Raw genomic sequence first — 18154 nt, forward strand, 5'->3', positions numbered from 1 at the left:
TTAAAAAGCTGGAAATAGAACTGCTATCTGACCCAGCAATACCACTCCTGGGCATACACAGCGAAGAAACCAGATCTGAAAGAGACACGTGCACCCCAATGTTCATTGCAGCACTGTTTATAATAGCCAGGACATGGAAGCAACCTAGATGCCCATCAGCAGATGAATGGATAAGGAAGCTGTGGTACATATACACCATGCAATATTACTCAGCCATTAAAAAGAATTCATTTGAATCAGTTCTAATGAGATGGATGACACTGTAGCCCATTATACAGAGTGAAGTAAGCCAGAAAGATAAAGACCAATACAGTATACTAATGCATATGTATGGAATTTAGGAAGATGGTAATGATAACCCTATATGCAAAACAGAAAAAGAGACACAGATGTACAGAACAGACTTTTGGACTCTGTGGGAGAAGGCGAGGGTGGGATGTTCAGAGAGAACAGCATTGAAACAAGTATACTATCAATGGTGAAACAGATCAACAGCCCAGGTTGGATGCATGAGACTAGTGCTCAGGGCTGGTGCACTGGGAAGACCCAGAGGGAAGAGATGGAAATGGAGGCAGGAGGGGGAATCGGGGTGGGGAACACATGTACATCCATGGCTGATTCATGTCAATGTATGTCAAAAACCACTATAATATTGTAAAGTAATTAGCCTCCAACTAATGAAAATAAATGGAAAAAAATAAATAAGAAAGCAGAATTTTGATGGTTACAAATAAATAAATGTATAATATAGAAGTCTACATACCTATGAAGAAAGAGACATCTGTGGAAAGAATATCAATGTCATGGCTCTTCTCCTGAATAATGCAGGCAGAATTTATATTATTTGTCAATTGACACATTTCCCTAAGAGATTACACATATAGGTGAGTATTAAGTAATCACCTTGTTAGATAGTATTTTGCACTAAATGAATTCTCTGGAGAAATAACAACTGGATACAATGAAGATTTGCCATGGTACCCAACTGCTTTTCTAGTGTTTTTCTTTTTTAGATTCAGTGCCAGTATTCTTCTTCATAGTTTGGGAAGTCCACAGCATAAATTTGACGTCTTCCATTGATACTCATACCATATTATGTTACCCATAATATTTGCTTAATCCAATTTAGTGTAATATCTTCCACACAATTATCATATCTTTGTGCCACAACTTACGGCCATCTCACTTTGGGCTAAGGGTTTAACAGTTTCTTTAATATCCAAATATCAAAATATTGATTCCCAATGCTTCTGAATATGACTGAATCTGTAGATATAGTTTTTAAATAGGAAATTAAACTGTAATGAGTTCAGATGAGTTCATCCTAACCCAAGATGACTGGTGCCATTTTTGAAAAAGGAGATTAAGACACAAAAGTACACACAGGAAAGACTGTGACAGACACAGGTGGTGATGGCCATCTATAAGCCAGACAGAAGCTTCAGCATGAAACCAACCCTATCAACACTTTGATCTTGAGTTACTATCCTCCAAACTGGAAGGAAATCCGTCTCTTTTGTTTAAGCCACCCAGGCTATGGTACTTAGTTATAGCAGCCCTCACAAACTAATATGCTCTGCCTTCTGTAGACAAAGAGACTGCTTTCATATTCAAAGGAAGCTTTGTTTCTTTGAAGAGTATTATTTTTAATATATTTTAAACCATTATAGTACACATTCAAAATGTGCACAAAACATGAATTTCCATGGGGTCACAGAGTAGGACATGACTAAGCATGCGCAGGCACTAATTCAGTTCATGAGGGCAAAGCAAAGCCTCCAAGACCTAATCACCTCCCTAAAGCCCTCACATCTAAATAGCAATTGTTCTTTTTTTTTTTTTAATTTTTTATTTTATTTTTTTTAATTAGTTGGAGGCTAATTACTTCACAACATTTCAGTGGGTTTTGTCATACATTGATATGAATCAGCCATAGATTTACATGTATTCCCCATCCCGATTCCCCCTCCCACCTCCCTCTCCACCCGATTCCTCTGGGTCTTCCCAGTGCACCAGACCCGAGCACTTGTCTCATGCATCCCACCTGGGCTGGTGATCTGTTTCACCGTAGATAGTATACATGCTGTTCTTTTGAAACATCCCACCCTCACCTTCTCCCACAGAGTTCAAAAGTCTGTTCTGTATTTCTGTGTCTCTTTTTCTGTTTTGCATATAGGGTTATCGTTACCATCTTTCTAAATTCCATATATATGTGTTAGCATGCTGTAATGTTCTTTATCTTTCTGGCTTACTTCACTCTGTATAAGGGCTCCAGTTTCATCCATCTCATTAGAACTGATTCAAATGAATTCTTTTTAATGGCTGAGTAATATTCCATGGTGTATATGTACCACAGCTTCCTTATCCGTTCATCTGCTGATGGGCATCTAGGTTGCTTCCATGTCCTGGCTATTATAAACAGTGCTGCAATGAACATTGGGATGCACGTGTCTCTTTCAGATCTGGTTTCCTCAGTGTGTATGCCCAGGAGTGGGATTGCTGCTTCATATGGCAGTTCTATTTCCAGTTTTTAAAGAGATCTCCACACTGTTCTCCATAGTGGCTGTACTAGCTTGCATTCCCACCAACAGTGTAAGAGGGTTCCCTTTTCTCCACACCCTCTCCAGCATTTATTGCTTGTAGACTTTTGGATAGCAGCCATCCTGACTGGCGTGTAATGGTACCTCATTGTGGTTTTGATTTGCATTTCTCTGATAATGAGTGATGTTGAGCATCTTTTCATGTGTTTGTTAGCCATCTGTATGTCTTCTTTGGAGAAATGTCTGTTTAGTTCTTTGGCCCATTTTTTGATTGGGTCATTTATTTTTCTGGAATTGAGCTGCAGGAGTTGCTTGTATATTTTTGAGATTAATCCTTTGTCTGTTGCTTCATTTGCTATTATTTTCTCCCAATCTGAGGGCTGTCTTTTCACCTTACTTATAGTTTCCTTTGTAGTGCAAAGCTTTTAAGTTTCATTAGGTCCCATTTGTTTAGTTTTGCTTTTATTTCCAATATTCTGGGAGGTGGGTCATAGAGGATCTTGCTGTGATTTATGTCGGAGAGTGTTTTGCCTATGTTCTCCTCTAGGAGTTTTATAGTTTCTGGTCTTACATTTAGATCTTTAATCCATTTTGAGTTTATTTTTGTGTATGGTGTTAGAAAGTGTTCTAGTTTCATTCTTTTACAAGTGGTTGACCAGTTTTCCCAGCACCACTTGTTAAAGAGGTTGTCTTTTTTTCCATTGTATATCCTTGCCTCCTTTGTCAAAGATAAGGTGTCCATAGGTTCGTGGATTTATCTCTGGGCTTTCTATTCTGTTCCATTGATCTATATTTCTGTCTTTGTGCCAGTACCATACTGTCTTGATGACTGTGGCTTTGTAGTAGAGTCTGAAGTCAGGCAGGTTGATTCCTCCAGTTCCATTCTTCTTTCTCAAGATTACTTTGGCTATTCGAGGTTTTTTGTATTTCCATACAAATTGTGAAATTCTTTGGTCTAGTTCTGTGAAAAATACCGTTGGTAGCTTGATAGGGATTGCATTGAATCTATAGATTGCTTTGGGTAGAATAGCCATTTTGACAATATTGATTCTTCCAATCCATGAACACGGTATGTTTCTCCATCTGTTTGTGTCCTCTTTGATTTCTTTCATCAGTGTTTTATAGTTCTCTATGTATAGGTCTTTTGTTTCTTTAGGTAGATATACTCCTAAGTATTTTATTCTTTTTGTTGCAATGGTGAATGGTATTGTTTCCTTAATTTCTCTTTCTGTTTTTCATTGTTAGTGTATAGGAATGCAAGGGATTTCTGTGTGTTAATTTTATATCCTGCAACTTTACTATATTCATTGATTAGCTCTAGTAATTTTCTGGTAGAGTCTTTAGGGTTTTCTATGTAGAGGATCATGTCATCTGCAAACAGTGAGAGTTTCACTTCTTCTTTTCCTATCTGGATTCCTTTTACTTCTTTTTCTGCTCTGATTGCTGTGGCCAAAACTTCCAACACTATGTTGAACAGTAGTGGTGAGAGTGGGCACCCTTGTCTTGTTCCTGATTTCAGGGGAAATGCTTTCAATTTTTCACCATTGAGGGTGATGCTTGCTGTGGGTTTGTCATAAATAGCTTTTATTATGTTGAGGTATGTTCCTTCTATTCCTGCTTTCTGGAGAGTTTTAATCATAAATGAGTGTTGAATTTTGTCAAAGGCTTTCTCTGCATCTATTGAGATAATCATATGGTTTTTATCTTTCAATTTGTTAATGTGGTGTATTACATTGATTGATTTGCGGATATTAAAGAATCCTTGCATTCCTGGGATAAAGCCCACTTGGTCATGGTGTATGATTTTTTTAATATGTTGTTGGATTCTGTTTGCTAGAATTTTGTTAAGGATTTTTGCATCTATGTTCATCAGTGATATTGGCCTATTACTGTAAGTGTAGAGATCAAATTGCCAGCATTCATTGAATCATGGAGAAAGCAAAGGAGTTCCAAAAAAAAAAAAAAAACTACTTCTGTTTCACTGATTACACTAAAACCTTTGACCGTGTAGATCACAACAAACTGTAGAGAAACTTAAAGAGATGGGAGAACCAGACTGCCGGGGTCCAGCTCTGGCGGAGTCCAGGGGTTCCCTTCAGATGAGCAGTGTCTGCAAAGAAAAGAAAGCCAGTCGAGTCTTGGTTGAGTGCAGAATCAAGACTACTTTATTTTTTTTACATCAGTGCTTATATACCCTAAAACCAATAATCCTTTAAAGAGGTTTAAGGAGGGGGGAATGATAAGATTGTACCAGGTGCATAATCATGGGTTACATCATAAATAACTTTCCAAAACTGTCAAGACCTACACATATCTTTTAAACAATTTAATGGCAGCAGCTAGTCAACTGTGAAAAGCCATCTACAAACCTTATATTGGGAAGCTCAGCTCCGGGTGGACTTAGTTCTGGTATGTAATCCTAAGGGTCAGAGGTCTCATGAATCCCCTCCTGATCACACCCTAAGGAATCTTCTCAATCTCGTAAGGGACTCTATCTACTTTTGATTATGGGATAGATAGGCCTGTTTATTGGGACCCACGTGCCCCCAGGGACTGTGTTGTTGCCATGCAAAGGTTTCAAGGAGGGATTTTAGGTAAGAGTCAGACTAGATTTTAGGGAACATAGAAGAATGCCAAACATCAGAAGATGAAAGGGCGAAGGCCTGGGAGTGGATGGTGGGGGTGGTCCCGAGAAACCCCCAGAGGTCTGGACACCTTTGTGTGCCAGCTCCTTGAACCCAGACCTTGTCATGGGCGGGGTTTCTCTTGCCGGCTCCTGACACCAGACCACCTTATCTGTCTTCTGAGAAACTTGTAGGTCAGTCAAGAAACAGCAGTTAAAAGCGGACATGGAATAACAGACTGATTCAAAATTGGGAAAGGAGTACGTCAAGGCTGTATGTTGTCAACCTGTTTATTTAACATATGCAGAATACATCATAAGAAATGCTGAGCTGGATGAATAACAAGCTGGAATCAAGATTGCTAGTGGAAATGTCAACAAACTCAGATATGCAGATACCTCTCTAAAGGCAGAAAGTGAAGAGGAACGAAAGAGGATCTTGATTAGGGTGAAAGAAGAGAGTGAAAAACCTGGCTTGAAACTCGGTATTCAAAACACTAAGATCATGACATCAGTCCCATTGTTCATGCATGCTCACTCACTTCAGTCATGTCCAACTCTTTGAGACCCCATGGACTGTAGCCCACCACGCTTCTCTGTCTATGGGGATTTTCCTGGCAAGAATGCTGGAGTGGGTTGCCATGCCCTCTTCCAAGGTATCTTCCTGACCTAGGGATCGAACCAGCATCTTTTGTATCCTTTATGTCTCCTGGATTTGTAGGCAGGCTCTTTACCACTAGCACTACATGGGATGCCCCACCACTTCATGGCTAATAGAAGGGGAAAAATTGGAAGCAGTGACAGATTACATTTTCTTGGGCTCCAAAATCACTGTGGATGGTGACTGCAGCCATGAAATTAAAAGAGGCTTGCTCCTTGGAAAGAAAGCTGTGGCAAATCTAGATAGCATATTAAAAAGCAGGGACATCACTTGACTGGCAGAGGTCTATATAGTCAAATCTATGTTTTTTTTGTGGTGGGACTTTTTGTTTGTTTGTTTGTTTTGTTTTGTTTTCAGTAGTCATGTATGGATGTGAGATTTGGACCATAAAGAAGGCTGAGCACCCAAGGACTGATACTTTCAAATTGTGGTGCTGGAGACGACTCTTGAGAGTCTTTTGGACTGCAAGGAGATCAAATCAGTCAATCTTAGAGGAAATCAACCCTGAATATTCACTGAGAGGACTGTTGCTAAAGCTGAAACTCCAATACTTTGGCCACCCATCACCAACTTAACAGACAAGAATTTGAGCAAACTCCAGGAGATAGTGAAGGACAAGGAAGCCTAGTCTGCTGCTGTCCATGGGGTCACAAAGAGTCAGACACGACTGAGTGGCTGAATAGCAACAACATAGTATCCATTACATGACTGTACCTAAACTTACGTATTCTTCCTATTTTTGAGAAACATCTAGAGTGCTTCATGATGTGGTTAGTACAAAATACATTGTTGTTCCTGTCTTTATGTGAATATATCCATGCACTTCTGCTTGATAAAATTTTGGATAGAATTTGCTGGTTTACAGATTAGGTATATATTCTGCTTAAACTGGCAAATAGTTTCACAAACTGGTTATATGAATTACATTCCTATTAGCACTATTTAAGTAGTTTTGTTCCATGGTGTCACCAATATTAATATTACAAGGTGTTTATAAAAATTTTTTGTATGCTAAATTTGCATCTAGGTACAAATATTTTATAGTTCTAATCTGCATTTCCCTAATTACCATTGAATTTGAAGTTATGTGACATGTTACTCAGTTTTTTGAATATACCTTTGTTGAGAACCTGTTCATGATTTACTTTTTTTTTTTTTCATTCACTTCTGTGAATTAATTGGGCAATATTTTGACATACTGTAATGAATTAGACTTAAATCACATTAATATTTCCAGCTCTGCCACTTAATACATGTAATCTGTGGCAGTCATTTAATGGATTTTTGCTTCAGGTTCTCCCAAGTACAAATCTGAGACAGTAACGTCACGTGTCTCAGTTGTTTCAGTGACCATTGACAATCTGTAAATATCTGGGGGAAAAGATCTGTAAAATATGGGCTGATTATTGTTTGGCATATGAACAACACTATACCTGGATTGTCTATTAATCTACCTTCTAATTTTTTTGCAAACTAGATTCTATGTTTGGTCTTTCACTGGTACCACTTGTTATTCTAACACCCAGACTAAGTTTAATAAATCCTGAAGTCATCCAATGTTTGTTTGTTTGTTTTTCTGCTTTTTTTTATTTTTTATTTTTTTTATTTTTTTCATTTATTTTTATTAGTTGGAGGCTAATTACTCTACAATATTGTAGTGGGTTTTGTCATACATTGACGTGAATCAGCCATGGAGTTACATGTATTCCCCATCCCGATAATGCAGAATAAAAACCCTTTTAGCTACCATCTCTTCCTCTTTCTTTATAATTTGTTTATTTTCAGTCAGTCAGTTCTGTCTTTTGAACTACCCAAATTTATACTGTTGCTCCATATGGTCTTTATTTATGTATATTTAGTCACAAGTTTGTTCTCATTGATGGATTTTATTTTCTTTGTGTTAAGTGTTAATCTGTCAGTCATGTCTGACTCTTTGTGATCCTATGGACTGTAGCTCACTAGTCTCTTCTGTCTGTGGAATTCCCCAGGAAAGAATACTGGAGTGGGTTGCCATTTCTTCCCCAGAGGATTTTCCCAACCCAGGGATTGAACCTGGGTCTCCTGCATTATAAGCAGATTCTTTACCTTCTGAGTCACCAGGGAAACTCTTGTTTTCCTTGTACTTCGTCCTAATTGGACAGTTTCTTCACAAGTTCTAGTTGTCCACTTTACTCTTTATAGTCCCATGGCTTTAATGTTAACCTTTATTTCTTTCAAATAATATATACTTTGCATAATATAAATTTAATATCTGAAGTTAACAGTATCCTTTCTTTTTTTTCCCCCTATTTTTCTGGAAATTTGCATGAACAAGGACTTTATCTATGGAAGTTCCTTCATGTATGAGTGGTTGATAGCTCATTTCTGTATTTATGGTTTTTCACTCCCACAAAGCTTATTTTAAACTAGGAACACCTTAAGTTCATTTTAAATGAATTTGACAGCTGATGAAAGCACTGTAAATCTAAACCCAAAATGACAAAAAAAAAAAGACATGTTATTTTTTGAATTTTCAATAAAAATTATTTTTAACTTGTCCATTTGTCAAAACCTAAGTAAACTACTTTGATTTTGTTGTCGCTGCTATTATTGTTGACCCTATACCTCTGTAGAAGTTATAGGCCTACAACAATCTTAATTTCATGAGAGACGTCTATTCTAGCTCCTTGCTTTGTGTGAGCCTTATCACTGGCCTGTCATATTCCATAAGATGATTATACTTAAAGTCCAAGTTACCTTTAGATGACCCGTTGGCCTCAGCATGCATAAAACCCATGTCTACATGATTGGAAGAGGTGGGGCTGGATTGGACTATCTCTCATCACTTTGAGATTTGAATTGCAGTATCTTTGTCTCTAAACAGGAAAAATAATCTCAGTTCCATGGGGTTTCCATTGAAAATAAGTATTTTCTACTCTTAATATTCTGTGAAATAAAGTGAGATAACATAAAGGACTGTATGGTTTGCAAATTGCTATTCAAATGTGAAGTATTGCTATTATTATATTATATATAATATATTATGTAATTATTTTATATTATTATAGCTGTGTTTTAAGCAATATGGGTTGACATAATAGTTTTAGATACATGTAATATCAAGAAAGCTGAGCACTGAAGAATTGATGCTTTTGAACTGTGGTGTTGTAGAAGATGCTTGAGAGTCCCTTGGACTGCAAGGATATCAAAGCAGTTAATCCTAGAGGAAATCAGTCCTGAATATTCATTGGAAGGACTGATGCTGAAACTGAAACTCCAATACTTTGGTCACCTGATGAGAAGAACTGACCCACTGGAAAAGACCTTGATTCTGGGAAGACTGAGGCAGGAGGAGAAGGGGATGACAGAGGATGAGATGGTTGGATGGCATTACAGACTCCATGGACATGAGTTTGTGCAAGCTCCTGGAGTTGGTAATTGACAGGGAAGCCTGGCATGCTGAGGTCCATGGAGCTGCAAAGAGTCAGACATGATTGAGAGACTGAACTAATTATCAAGTCACTTTTTATCTTTTTGTGTGTTTGTGTTAGTTGCTCAGTCATGTCTGACTCCTTGTGATCCCATAGACTATATCTCACTGGGGTCTTCAGTCTGTGAAATTCTCCAGGCAAAATACTGGAATGGGTTTCCATTTTCTTATCCAGGGCTCCTGTAGGAGAAATTAGAATTGGATGCTTCAAGTCCAGGGGAACTATGTATATCTATGTATATTTCTTTACATAGACTTTTAGGTAGCACTGAACTTGACCAATTAATCTTGCCCCTCCCCCCCAACAAAAGTCTCAAGAAAAAAAAAAAAGCCAGAGATAGATCTTGGGAAAAAAGTGTGATTTGCTGAGGACCATGTTTCTTGTGCTTCAGGCTAAAGAGAGTGCTGATGGAAGAAGGGTATAGAACTGAGCTGATGGGTAAGTGTAAAGAAGTGAGACCTACTGTTGACTAAATGAGTTCATGGAGGCTCAGAAAAGGTCACAGCAAGTGACCTTGGCTGCCATGACTTGTTGATTATTTCGAATTAAGTTTACTTGGGAAATACCTATCAAAACATAATAAAAACACATTCTAGCCCTCCACTTTTCCTCAAAGGTGGAAAATAACTCTCACCTGTGAGGGTACCCTCTGAACACCAGGAAGATAGAAATCATCCTTATCACTAGAGTTAGAGAATTCAAGTTAAGAAAACTGTAAACCAACCGTGATTTTTTTTCATTAGATCTCAACCCCAAGCACATGTCCCTTTATTTTGTAAAATCTTCACAAATAATTGTCTTTGTCTGGAACTGATACATAAACAACTTGCTTTTGTCACTTTGGGTGTCTCTTCCTATGAGACTTCTGCACATATGAGCATTTTTTTTCCTCCTCTTTATATATCTGTGTAAACTTAATTATAGACCAGTAAAAAGAATTCAAGCAAGGTGAGGAGGAAAGTTTCCCCTCTTTGAAAGTTCAAGTGTTTGTTTTCAGTGGTAAGAAATTCATGCTTATTTAGTAAAGTTGAGGAGAAATAATTTTTTGAAAGTTGTCAGCTACATTTTATAGCAAATCACCCCATTAAGAGACAGTCTAAAACAATGACCAGTTCCTTCCAAAAAGAAAATACTATCCCAACATTAATATTTTTTTTATCCTCCAAGATATAAATTAGCTTTTTGACTGACATTGATTTCTCAATGTATAAGTTCTTAATTTGGGGTCCGGGCAAGCAAAGACTTCTTGGAGAATTCAAAATTCCTGTCTATTGACATGGATGCTCATATACATTTTAGTAAGATTTTCTCCATGGAAATTTCCCCCATCTCTTTAAGAAAAGGATATGTATTTGGACAAATTACTGAATGAAGCAATAGGAAGAAGTTATTGTCTATAGAAAATAAAAATTCTTAAGAACAGTAGCATTGAATTTATCTATTAATAGAAAGCAGTTTCCTGCTGAACAAGTCTTTGATCAAAGCTTCTTTCACATCCTTGTTCCCCAGGTTGTAGATGACAGGATTCAACATGGGATCACTGTGGTGTACAACACAGCCACCATTTTCCCCTGCTGCAGACTCTTCTGAAGGGGGTCTAAGATACATGAAGAAAAGAGTTGTATAGAAGACAGTGACAACTGTCAGATGGGAGCCCCAGGTAGAGAAGCTTTGTGCTTACCTTCTGTGGAATGAATCCTCAACATGGCAGGAAAAATGTAGATGTAAGAAATGAGGATGATGAAGCGAGAACAAGTGAAGTTAAAGCCAGCCACAACAAACATGGACAATTCTTTTTTATAGGTGTCAGAACAAGCCAGCTTAATCAGCTGTGGGTCAGCACAGTAGAAGTGATTAATTTCATTGTGACCAGAGAAGGCTAGGTTGTAGGTCCACAAGGTTTCCATCAGGCCAGTGAGCACTCCATATACATAAGGGACCGTGATGAGGGATGTGCACACGTACACATACTTAGACATTCTGCTGCCATAAAGCAGGGGGTTGCAAATGGCCATGTACTGATCAAAGGCCATGACAGCCAAGATGTAGACCTCTACATGGAGCAAGGCAATAAAAAAGTAACACTGAACCATGCAAGCTGTATAAGAAATGGTTTTCCTCTCTGATAAGAAGATTTCCAACATCTTTGGAGTCACAATGGAAGAGAAACACAGATCCACGAAAGATAAGTGGCTCAGGAAAAAGGACATGGGGGCATGGAGGCAGGCATTGACCCTGATGAGGACAATTATGCCAAGATTTCTTGCCACTGTGACCATATAAATGGTGAAAAACAGCATGAAGAAGAGAATCTGCAATTCCTGGATCCTAGATAGTCCAAGGAGAATGAACTCAGTCACTAATGTGAAGTTTCTTCTTATAATTTCCTTTGTGAGATATTGACCTTTACATTTATATTGGATTACAATAAAGTAGAAAAACTGAGGGTGGGATGATCTGAGAGAACAGCATTGAAACAAGTATACTATCAAGGGTGAAACAGATCACCAGCCCAGGTTGGATGCATGAGACAAGTGCTCAGGGCTGGTGCACTGGGAAGACCCAGAGGGATGGGATGGGGAGGGAGGCAGGAGGGGGGATCGAGATGGGGAACACATGTAAATCCATGGCTGATTCATGTCAATGTATGGCAAAAACCACTACAATACTGTAAAGTAAGTAGCCTCCAACTAATAAAAATAAATGGAAAAAATTAAAAAAATAAATACATAATTATATTCTGGCAGTTGACCAGCTTTTAAATTCTCCATCCATTAATCTTCCATTAGGTTATTTTATAGAGAATTTCCCCCTGTATGGAGTTGGCAGTGATAAAAATTCTCAGTTCCTGGTCTCACTTCTGGTTTCACTGTGAAATCTGAGGGCCAAGATTCTGTGTTCAAAGAAGAATATGCAGAAATCAAATGCTCATCCCTGGATACCTTACATGAGTCCATTAGTGATTTAAGGTGGTCACCTTAATGCAACATACATTTCCATTAAATAGATTGCAGTGTACTTTAAAGGCCAGACTGATCCTGCAAAGGAAGACTGACTCTATTAAGTCTGAGCTGACAGGTCTCCAGACTCCTTGGGTTTTTTCTTTATGCCTGGCATTCTGGTGGCACATTGATCACAACACCACATATGTTTCCAAAACAGTTTATTTTTGCTTGAGAAAGCTAGAGTTGACTTCTGTTTTGGCAAGAAATAAAAATAAATAAATAAACACTCATACTAATAATAACTAAAATATGTGTTTGCTTTTCTATGTAGACTTCATCTATATTCACTAAATGTCTGCACTTTTATGTTCATTGACCTTTCTTTTTTTTCCACAGTTATTTATAAATCTTAGGTCTAATTTTGGTATCATACATGATTACACAAGTAAGTAGGCTTTTGATAGTTATAAATACATGTAGAATAAAGAAATATACCTATGGGGGAAGAGCTGTCTTAAGAAAGAATAACAATGGCTCTTCTGAGGAATGATGAAAGCAGAATTTATATCATTTGTAGGTTTATACTGATTTCCTAAGAGATTGCACAAACAAGTGAGAGTGAAGCAAATACTTTTTTAGATAATAATTCAATACATGAGTTCTCTGGAGAAATAACAATTGGGCACAATGCAGATTTACCATGGAATGCAACCTTCAGTCTCAATATTTTTCTTCTTACATTGGGAAATCTGCACCATAGTATTGATGTCTGCCATGAATGCTCATACTACATTATATTTGCAATAATATTAGCTTAATGCAATTTCTTCCACACCATATCGTAACTTAGTGTCACATTGTGTTACCACCTTACTTAGTCTTACGGGTTGAACTGTGTTCCTTTAAATGGCAATTCACTCCAGTATTCTTGCCTTGAGAATCCTATGGACAGAGGAGTCCATGGGGCCACAAAGAGTCGGACACTACTGAGTGACTAACACACACACACACACACACACACACACACACACACACACATAATCCATATCAGGCTTCCCTTGTGGTTCAGGTGGTAAAGAATCTGTCTGCAGTGTGGGAGACCTGGATTCAACCCCTGGGTTGGGAAGAGCCTCTGGAGAAGGGAAAGGTTACCCACTCCAGTATTCTGGCCTGTAGAATTCCATGGGCTGTATAGTCCATTGAATCGACTGAGCGACTTCCATTTCACTTCATAATCCATATATCAAAATCTCTGCTTTCAGTACTTCAGAATATGAATGAATTTGAAGATAGTGCTTTTAAAGAGGAAATTAAAGTGTCATGAGTTCATATGAGTTGGTCTAAACCCAAGATGACTGCTGTTTTTATTATTAAAAAAAGAGAGAGAGAGAGAGATCAGCTCATAGAAACTCACAGAGGATAGAGTACTTACAGACACATGGAAATGACAGCCATCTACAAGCCAGAGAGAGGCTTCATAATGAAACCAACTCTACTGACACTTTGATTTTGAATTCACAGCCTCCAAACTGGGAGGAAATCCATCTCCTCCTCCTTTAAGCCAACCAGCGTGTGGTACTTAGTTATGGCAGTCCTAGCAAATCGATATGCTCTGTGTTCTACAGACAAACAGAGTACTTTGATATTGGATTGAAGCTTTTTTTTTTTCCTTTGAAGAATAGTATCATTTTTATATATTTTAATATTTATAGTGGAGATTAATACATACATACAAAATGTGCACAACACAAACATGTACAGCTTAATGAATTTTTAACACAGTAAACAGACTTATAAGATCCAAGATCTAAAGCAAGGATAATATTAACACTACTTCAGATCCATGTCTCACCTCCTTTCTCAGTTACTGTCCCTCAAGTCAGCTGCATCTTCACTTTTATTGGGCTTCCCTGGTCGTTCAGATGGTAAAGAATCTCCCTGCAATGTGGGCAACCCAGGTTCGATCCTTGGATCAGAAGATCCCCTGGAGAAGGAACTGGCAACCCACTCCAGCATACTTGCCTGGAGCATCCCATGGACAGAGGAGCCTGGTGGACCATGCGGTGGCAAAGAGTTGGACATGATGGAGTGACTACATGATGTGATGATGATGTGATTATTTGTATCATTGTAGATCGTTGTGTTGGTTTCTGAATTTTACATAACTGGAATCAAACTACATATTCTTCCATGTATTGTCTTCTGGTGAACACTAAATGTCTGATTATTGTGTGGATTATTGTTTAAGTTTGTTTGAACTGGTATACCAAAAATACATAAACAAGTAGCTATTTTCTTCCTGAGAGGTTAATGGAACTCAGCTTTTGTTCAGTGATTTGGAAGACAAGGGTGATTCATCGCAATGCAACTTAGGATCTAGACAAGAGGGAACTAGTCAACGCAATCCTAAATCTGTAAATAAATGGGAAGCTAAAGTGACAGTAAAGATAAAGAGCAGATAAATAACCAACCGGGCTTTGCTAGCTGTTCAGCAGTAAAGATTCTACCTGCAATGCAGGAGCCAAAGGAGACTCGGGTTTGACCCCTGGTTTGGGAGGATACCACAGAGTAGGGCACTGTAACCCACTTCAGTATTCTTGTCTGGAGAATTTATGGACAGAAAAGCCTGGCTGGTTACAGTCCATAGGGTCACAAAGAGTTGGACATGATTGAAGAGACTTAGCATGAACACATGCAAATAACCAATTCATAGGTGTTTTTTGTAAAGTATATCCCTAGATGAAAGCAAAAAACTACACGTCTTGGTGAGGAATAAAAAAGGTCTGGGAAGGAGACTGTCATTTGCCAGATTAACAATGGTGGCCACTCCTGTAGTCACTGTCTACCTTGGCTAAAGGACTTCCCTTGTGGCTCAGATGGTAAAGCGTCTGTCTGCAATGCAGGAGACCTGGGTTTGATCCCTGGGTTGGGAAGATTCCCTAGAGAGGGAAATGTCAGCCCACTCCAGTATCCTTGCCTGGAAAATCCTATGGACCACGGAGCCTGATAGGCTACCGTCCATGGGGTCGCAAAGAGTCAGATACGACTGAGCGACTTCACTTTCACTTTCACCTTGGCTAAAAGAGATCATTGTTCTTCACAGAGTTCTTGTCTCTCAGAAAAATAACAAATAGTGACAAAGTCTTACACTCTTCTTGTCATTACTCAGGTTTGAAAGTTTCTCTGGTTCCTATCTGTAACAAATTCAATCCTACATATGTTAGCAAAGCATTCCCATTCCACCTCATGTGATCCTGTGTACTATTTCTCAATTTTCTATCCATGATTGGTGGCCCACACATGATCAAACCATTCTCCTTCCATCAATTGCCTCTTATTGCCTCTTTCTTTAGAAAATGTCTTTGCACCCATCTTATACCTTTTCGAAATTCTACTCAGTTTTCAAAGCCTAGCTCTATCCTGAAAGTCTTAGTCAGAATTATTTTTTTCTCTCTCTTCACAAAACATTTTTATAAAAAGAACTTCATCAACAGTTTCCCTTATCCTAGAAACTTGTATGGCAAATAAATGTGAATTTTCTTCATAAATAAACATGATAGTGGGTGTATATTTAATGGTTTTTAAAACCTATGTTTTCTACCCTTGACAAACTTTAATAACTTGTGTTGAACTAAGTTAACACATGACTGTGAATATATTTTTATCAAATATATTATCATATAATTTCCCCCCAAAAAAAAATCTCTATCAGTTGAGGTGTGAAATAAGAGGAAACTTTCCCTCAACATAGTCTTGCCTAGCTAAAGCAAACTTTCATTAAGTTTATCAAATAGTCTTCTAGGAAAAATCCATTTTATTACAATAGAGTTCTCAACCCAAAATCATCAAAATAAACAATAATTTTAAATATACTGTAATTTCCAAATCAATGACTACTTTTACACGCATTCTGATTTTCTGAGTTCAATAATGAGTATCATATTATTTCTTTAAAACTCAGGAAAATTTATTCAACATTTAAATTTCCATTGAACATCTACTTGTAAAGTGTGAGACAGATGAGTTTAAAGTAAGGAATAAAGGATTCAGAGCCAAAGATTTTAAGTAAGTCACTGATATAAATATTACTTGACTCTAGATTGAATACTCTTAAAAATATAATATTTATTCTATTATTCAAATAAAACAAACAAAAATCATGTTTACAGCATCCCATAGTAAAAGATAATCAAATATGAGCTGTTCAAATTCTTCAGGTAGTGATTCTTCATCCTTATTGATAAAGAATAATATGTAGTAATTCAAATGTGATATTATTTATATTCCTTCTTTCTATTTATTTGGCAGTTCAAATGAAGAATCACAAACGTATAGAAGAGACACTACTTCAATTTCGCTATTCATTCTTCTAAGGAAGTACCATATTCACAAGAGAATTACAAAGCAGGGATATTTTTCTGGCTTGCAAATATTAAAAAGATGGAAAATTCACTTGAAAAAATGTAAGTTTTTGAGATACTATATATCCTTAACCATATTTTGGAGTTCCAATATAATCTATGATAAATAACAATTTCATTTGATCTTAGTAGTTACAAAGTGGCAAGACACCATAATGTTGTTCCATATCACCAGCTCTGCAGAAAACAGCTGCAATGTTGTACATAAATCTATGCGAAACCTCATGTATAGGCAATGTTAGCCACATAAGTGTACATTTTGCACATAACTACATGAAAAATACATGAAACTACATGAAAAGTAGGTAATCATATGGATGTAATGGTCACAGAGAGCAGCAGGAAGGAAACCCTGAGTTACCAGGAATGTAATCATATTATACTCTTCGAATAAGTTGGACAAGAAAATGACTTTTTTAAACAAAATTTTAACCAGAATGTGTGAGATTGGCAGATTGGCAAAGTGACAGTATGAGAGTGTGAATCTCAAAGTTAGGTCTAAGTTTTCAACAAGAAAGAGAATACAGGGAAATAGGAATAAGATGAAGAAGACAAGTTGCAAAACTGAACAACTGGTCAGTTTCAGGAGGCTAAAATACTTCTTTCTTGTCTGATTTATTCTGAACATTTCCAGTTGAATTCTTCTGTTTAAGGAAATAAAAACAGATTTATTACACATGAATAAATTGCACATATTTTATGATACCATCAGTATGTTAACATGATGTCTAATTCTCTTCATATTATAAGACTTAAATTGCAATTTCCACTTTGTAAAAGTTGTCTATACCTCTATCTATCCATCTATCTATCCTCTATCTATCACATACCTATGTTTTAGGGAACACTAAGCTCAACATTTAGAAAACTAAGATCATGGCATCTGGTCCCATTACCTCATGGGGAATAGATGGGGAAACAGTGGAAACAGTTTCGGACTTTACTTTTTTGGGCTCCAAAATCACTGCAGATGGTGATTGCAGCCATGAAATTAAAAGACTCTTACTCCTTGGAAGGAAAGTTATGACCAACCTAGATAGCATATTAAAAAGTAGAGACATTACTTTGCCAACAAAGGTCCATCTAGTCAAGGCTATGGTTTTTCCAGTAGTCATGTATGGATGTGAGAGTTGGACTGTGAAGAAAGCTGAAGGCTGAAAAATTGACGCTTTTGTACTGTGGTGCTGGAGAAGACTCTTGAGAGTCCCTTGGACTGCAAGGAGATTCAACCAGTCCATCCTAAAGGAGACCAGTCCTGGGTGCTCATTGGAAGGACTGATGCTGAAGCTGAAACTCCAATACTTCGGCCACCTCATGCGAAGAGTTGACTCATTCGAGAAGACCCTGATGCTGGGATGGATTGGGGGCAGGAGGAGAGGGGACGACAGAGGATTAGATGGCTGGATGTCATTACCGACTGGATGGACATGAGTTTGAGTAAACTCCAGGAGTTGGTGATGGACAGGGAGGCCTGCCGTGCTGGGATTCATGGGG

General features: G+C 37.7%; 1 long non-coding RNA gene and 1 pseudogene across 1 annotated transcript in view; one reads left to right on the forward strand and one right to left on the reverse strand.

Moving 5' to 3' along the window:
* Positions 1-7900, forward strand: part of LOC122432408 — a 29926-nt gene extending 22026 nt beyond the window's left edge. The window contains exon 3 of the long non-coding RNA XR_006266817.1: positions 7852-7900. This is a non-coding gene — a long non-coding RNA (uncharacterized LOC122432408). The remainder of the gene's footprint in view (positions 1-7851) is intronic.
* Positions 7901-10728: 2828 nt separating this feature from the next.
* On the reverse strand, positions 10729-13694 carry LOC122432258 (annotated as a pseudogene).
* Between the last annotated feature and the right edge of the window lie 4460 nt (positions 13695-18154).

The sequence above is a fragment of the Cervus canadensis genome, chromosome 31, assembly GCF_019320065.1.
Source record: "Cervus canadensis isolate Bull #8, Minnesota chromosome 31, ASM1932006v1, whole genome shotgun sequence".
In the NCBI taxonomy this organism is placed as follows: Eukaryota; Metazoa; Chordata; class Mammalia; order Artiodactyla; family Cervidae; genus Cervus; species Cervus canadensis.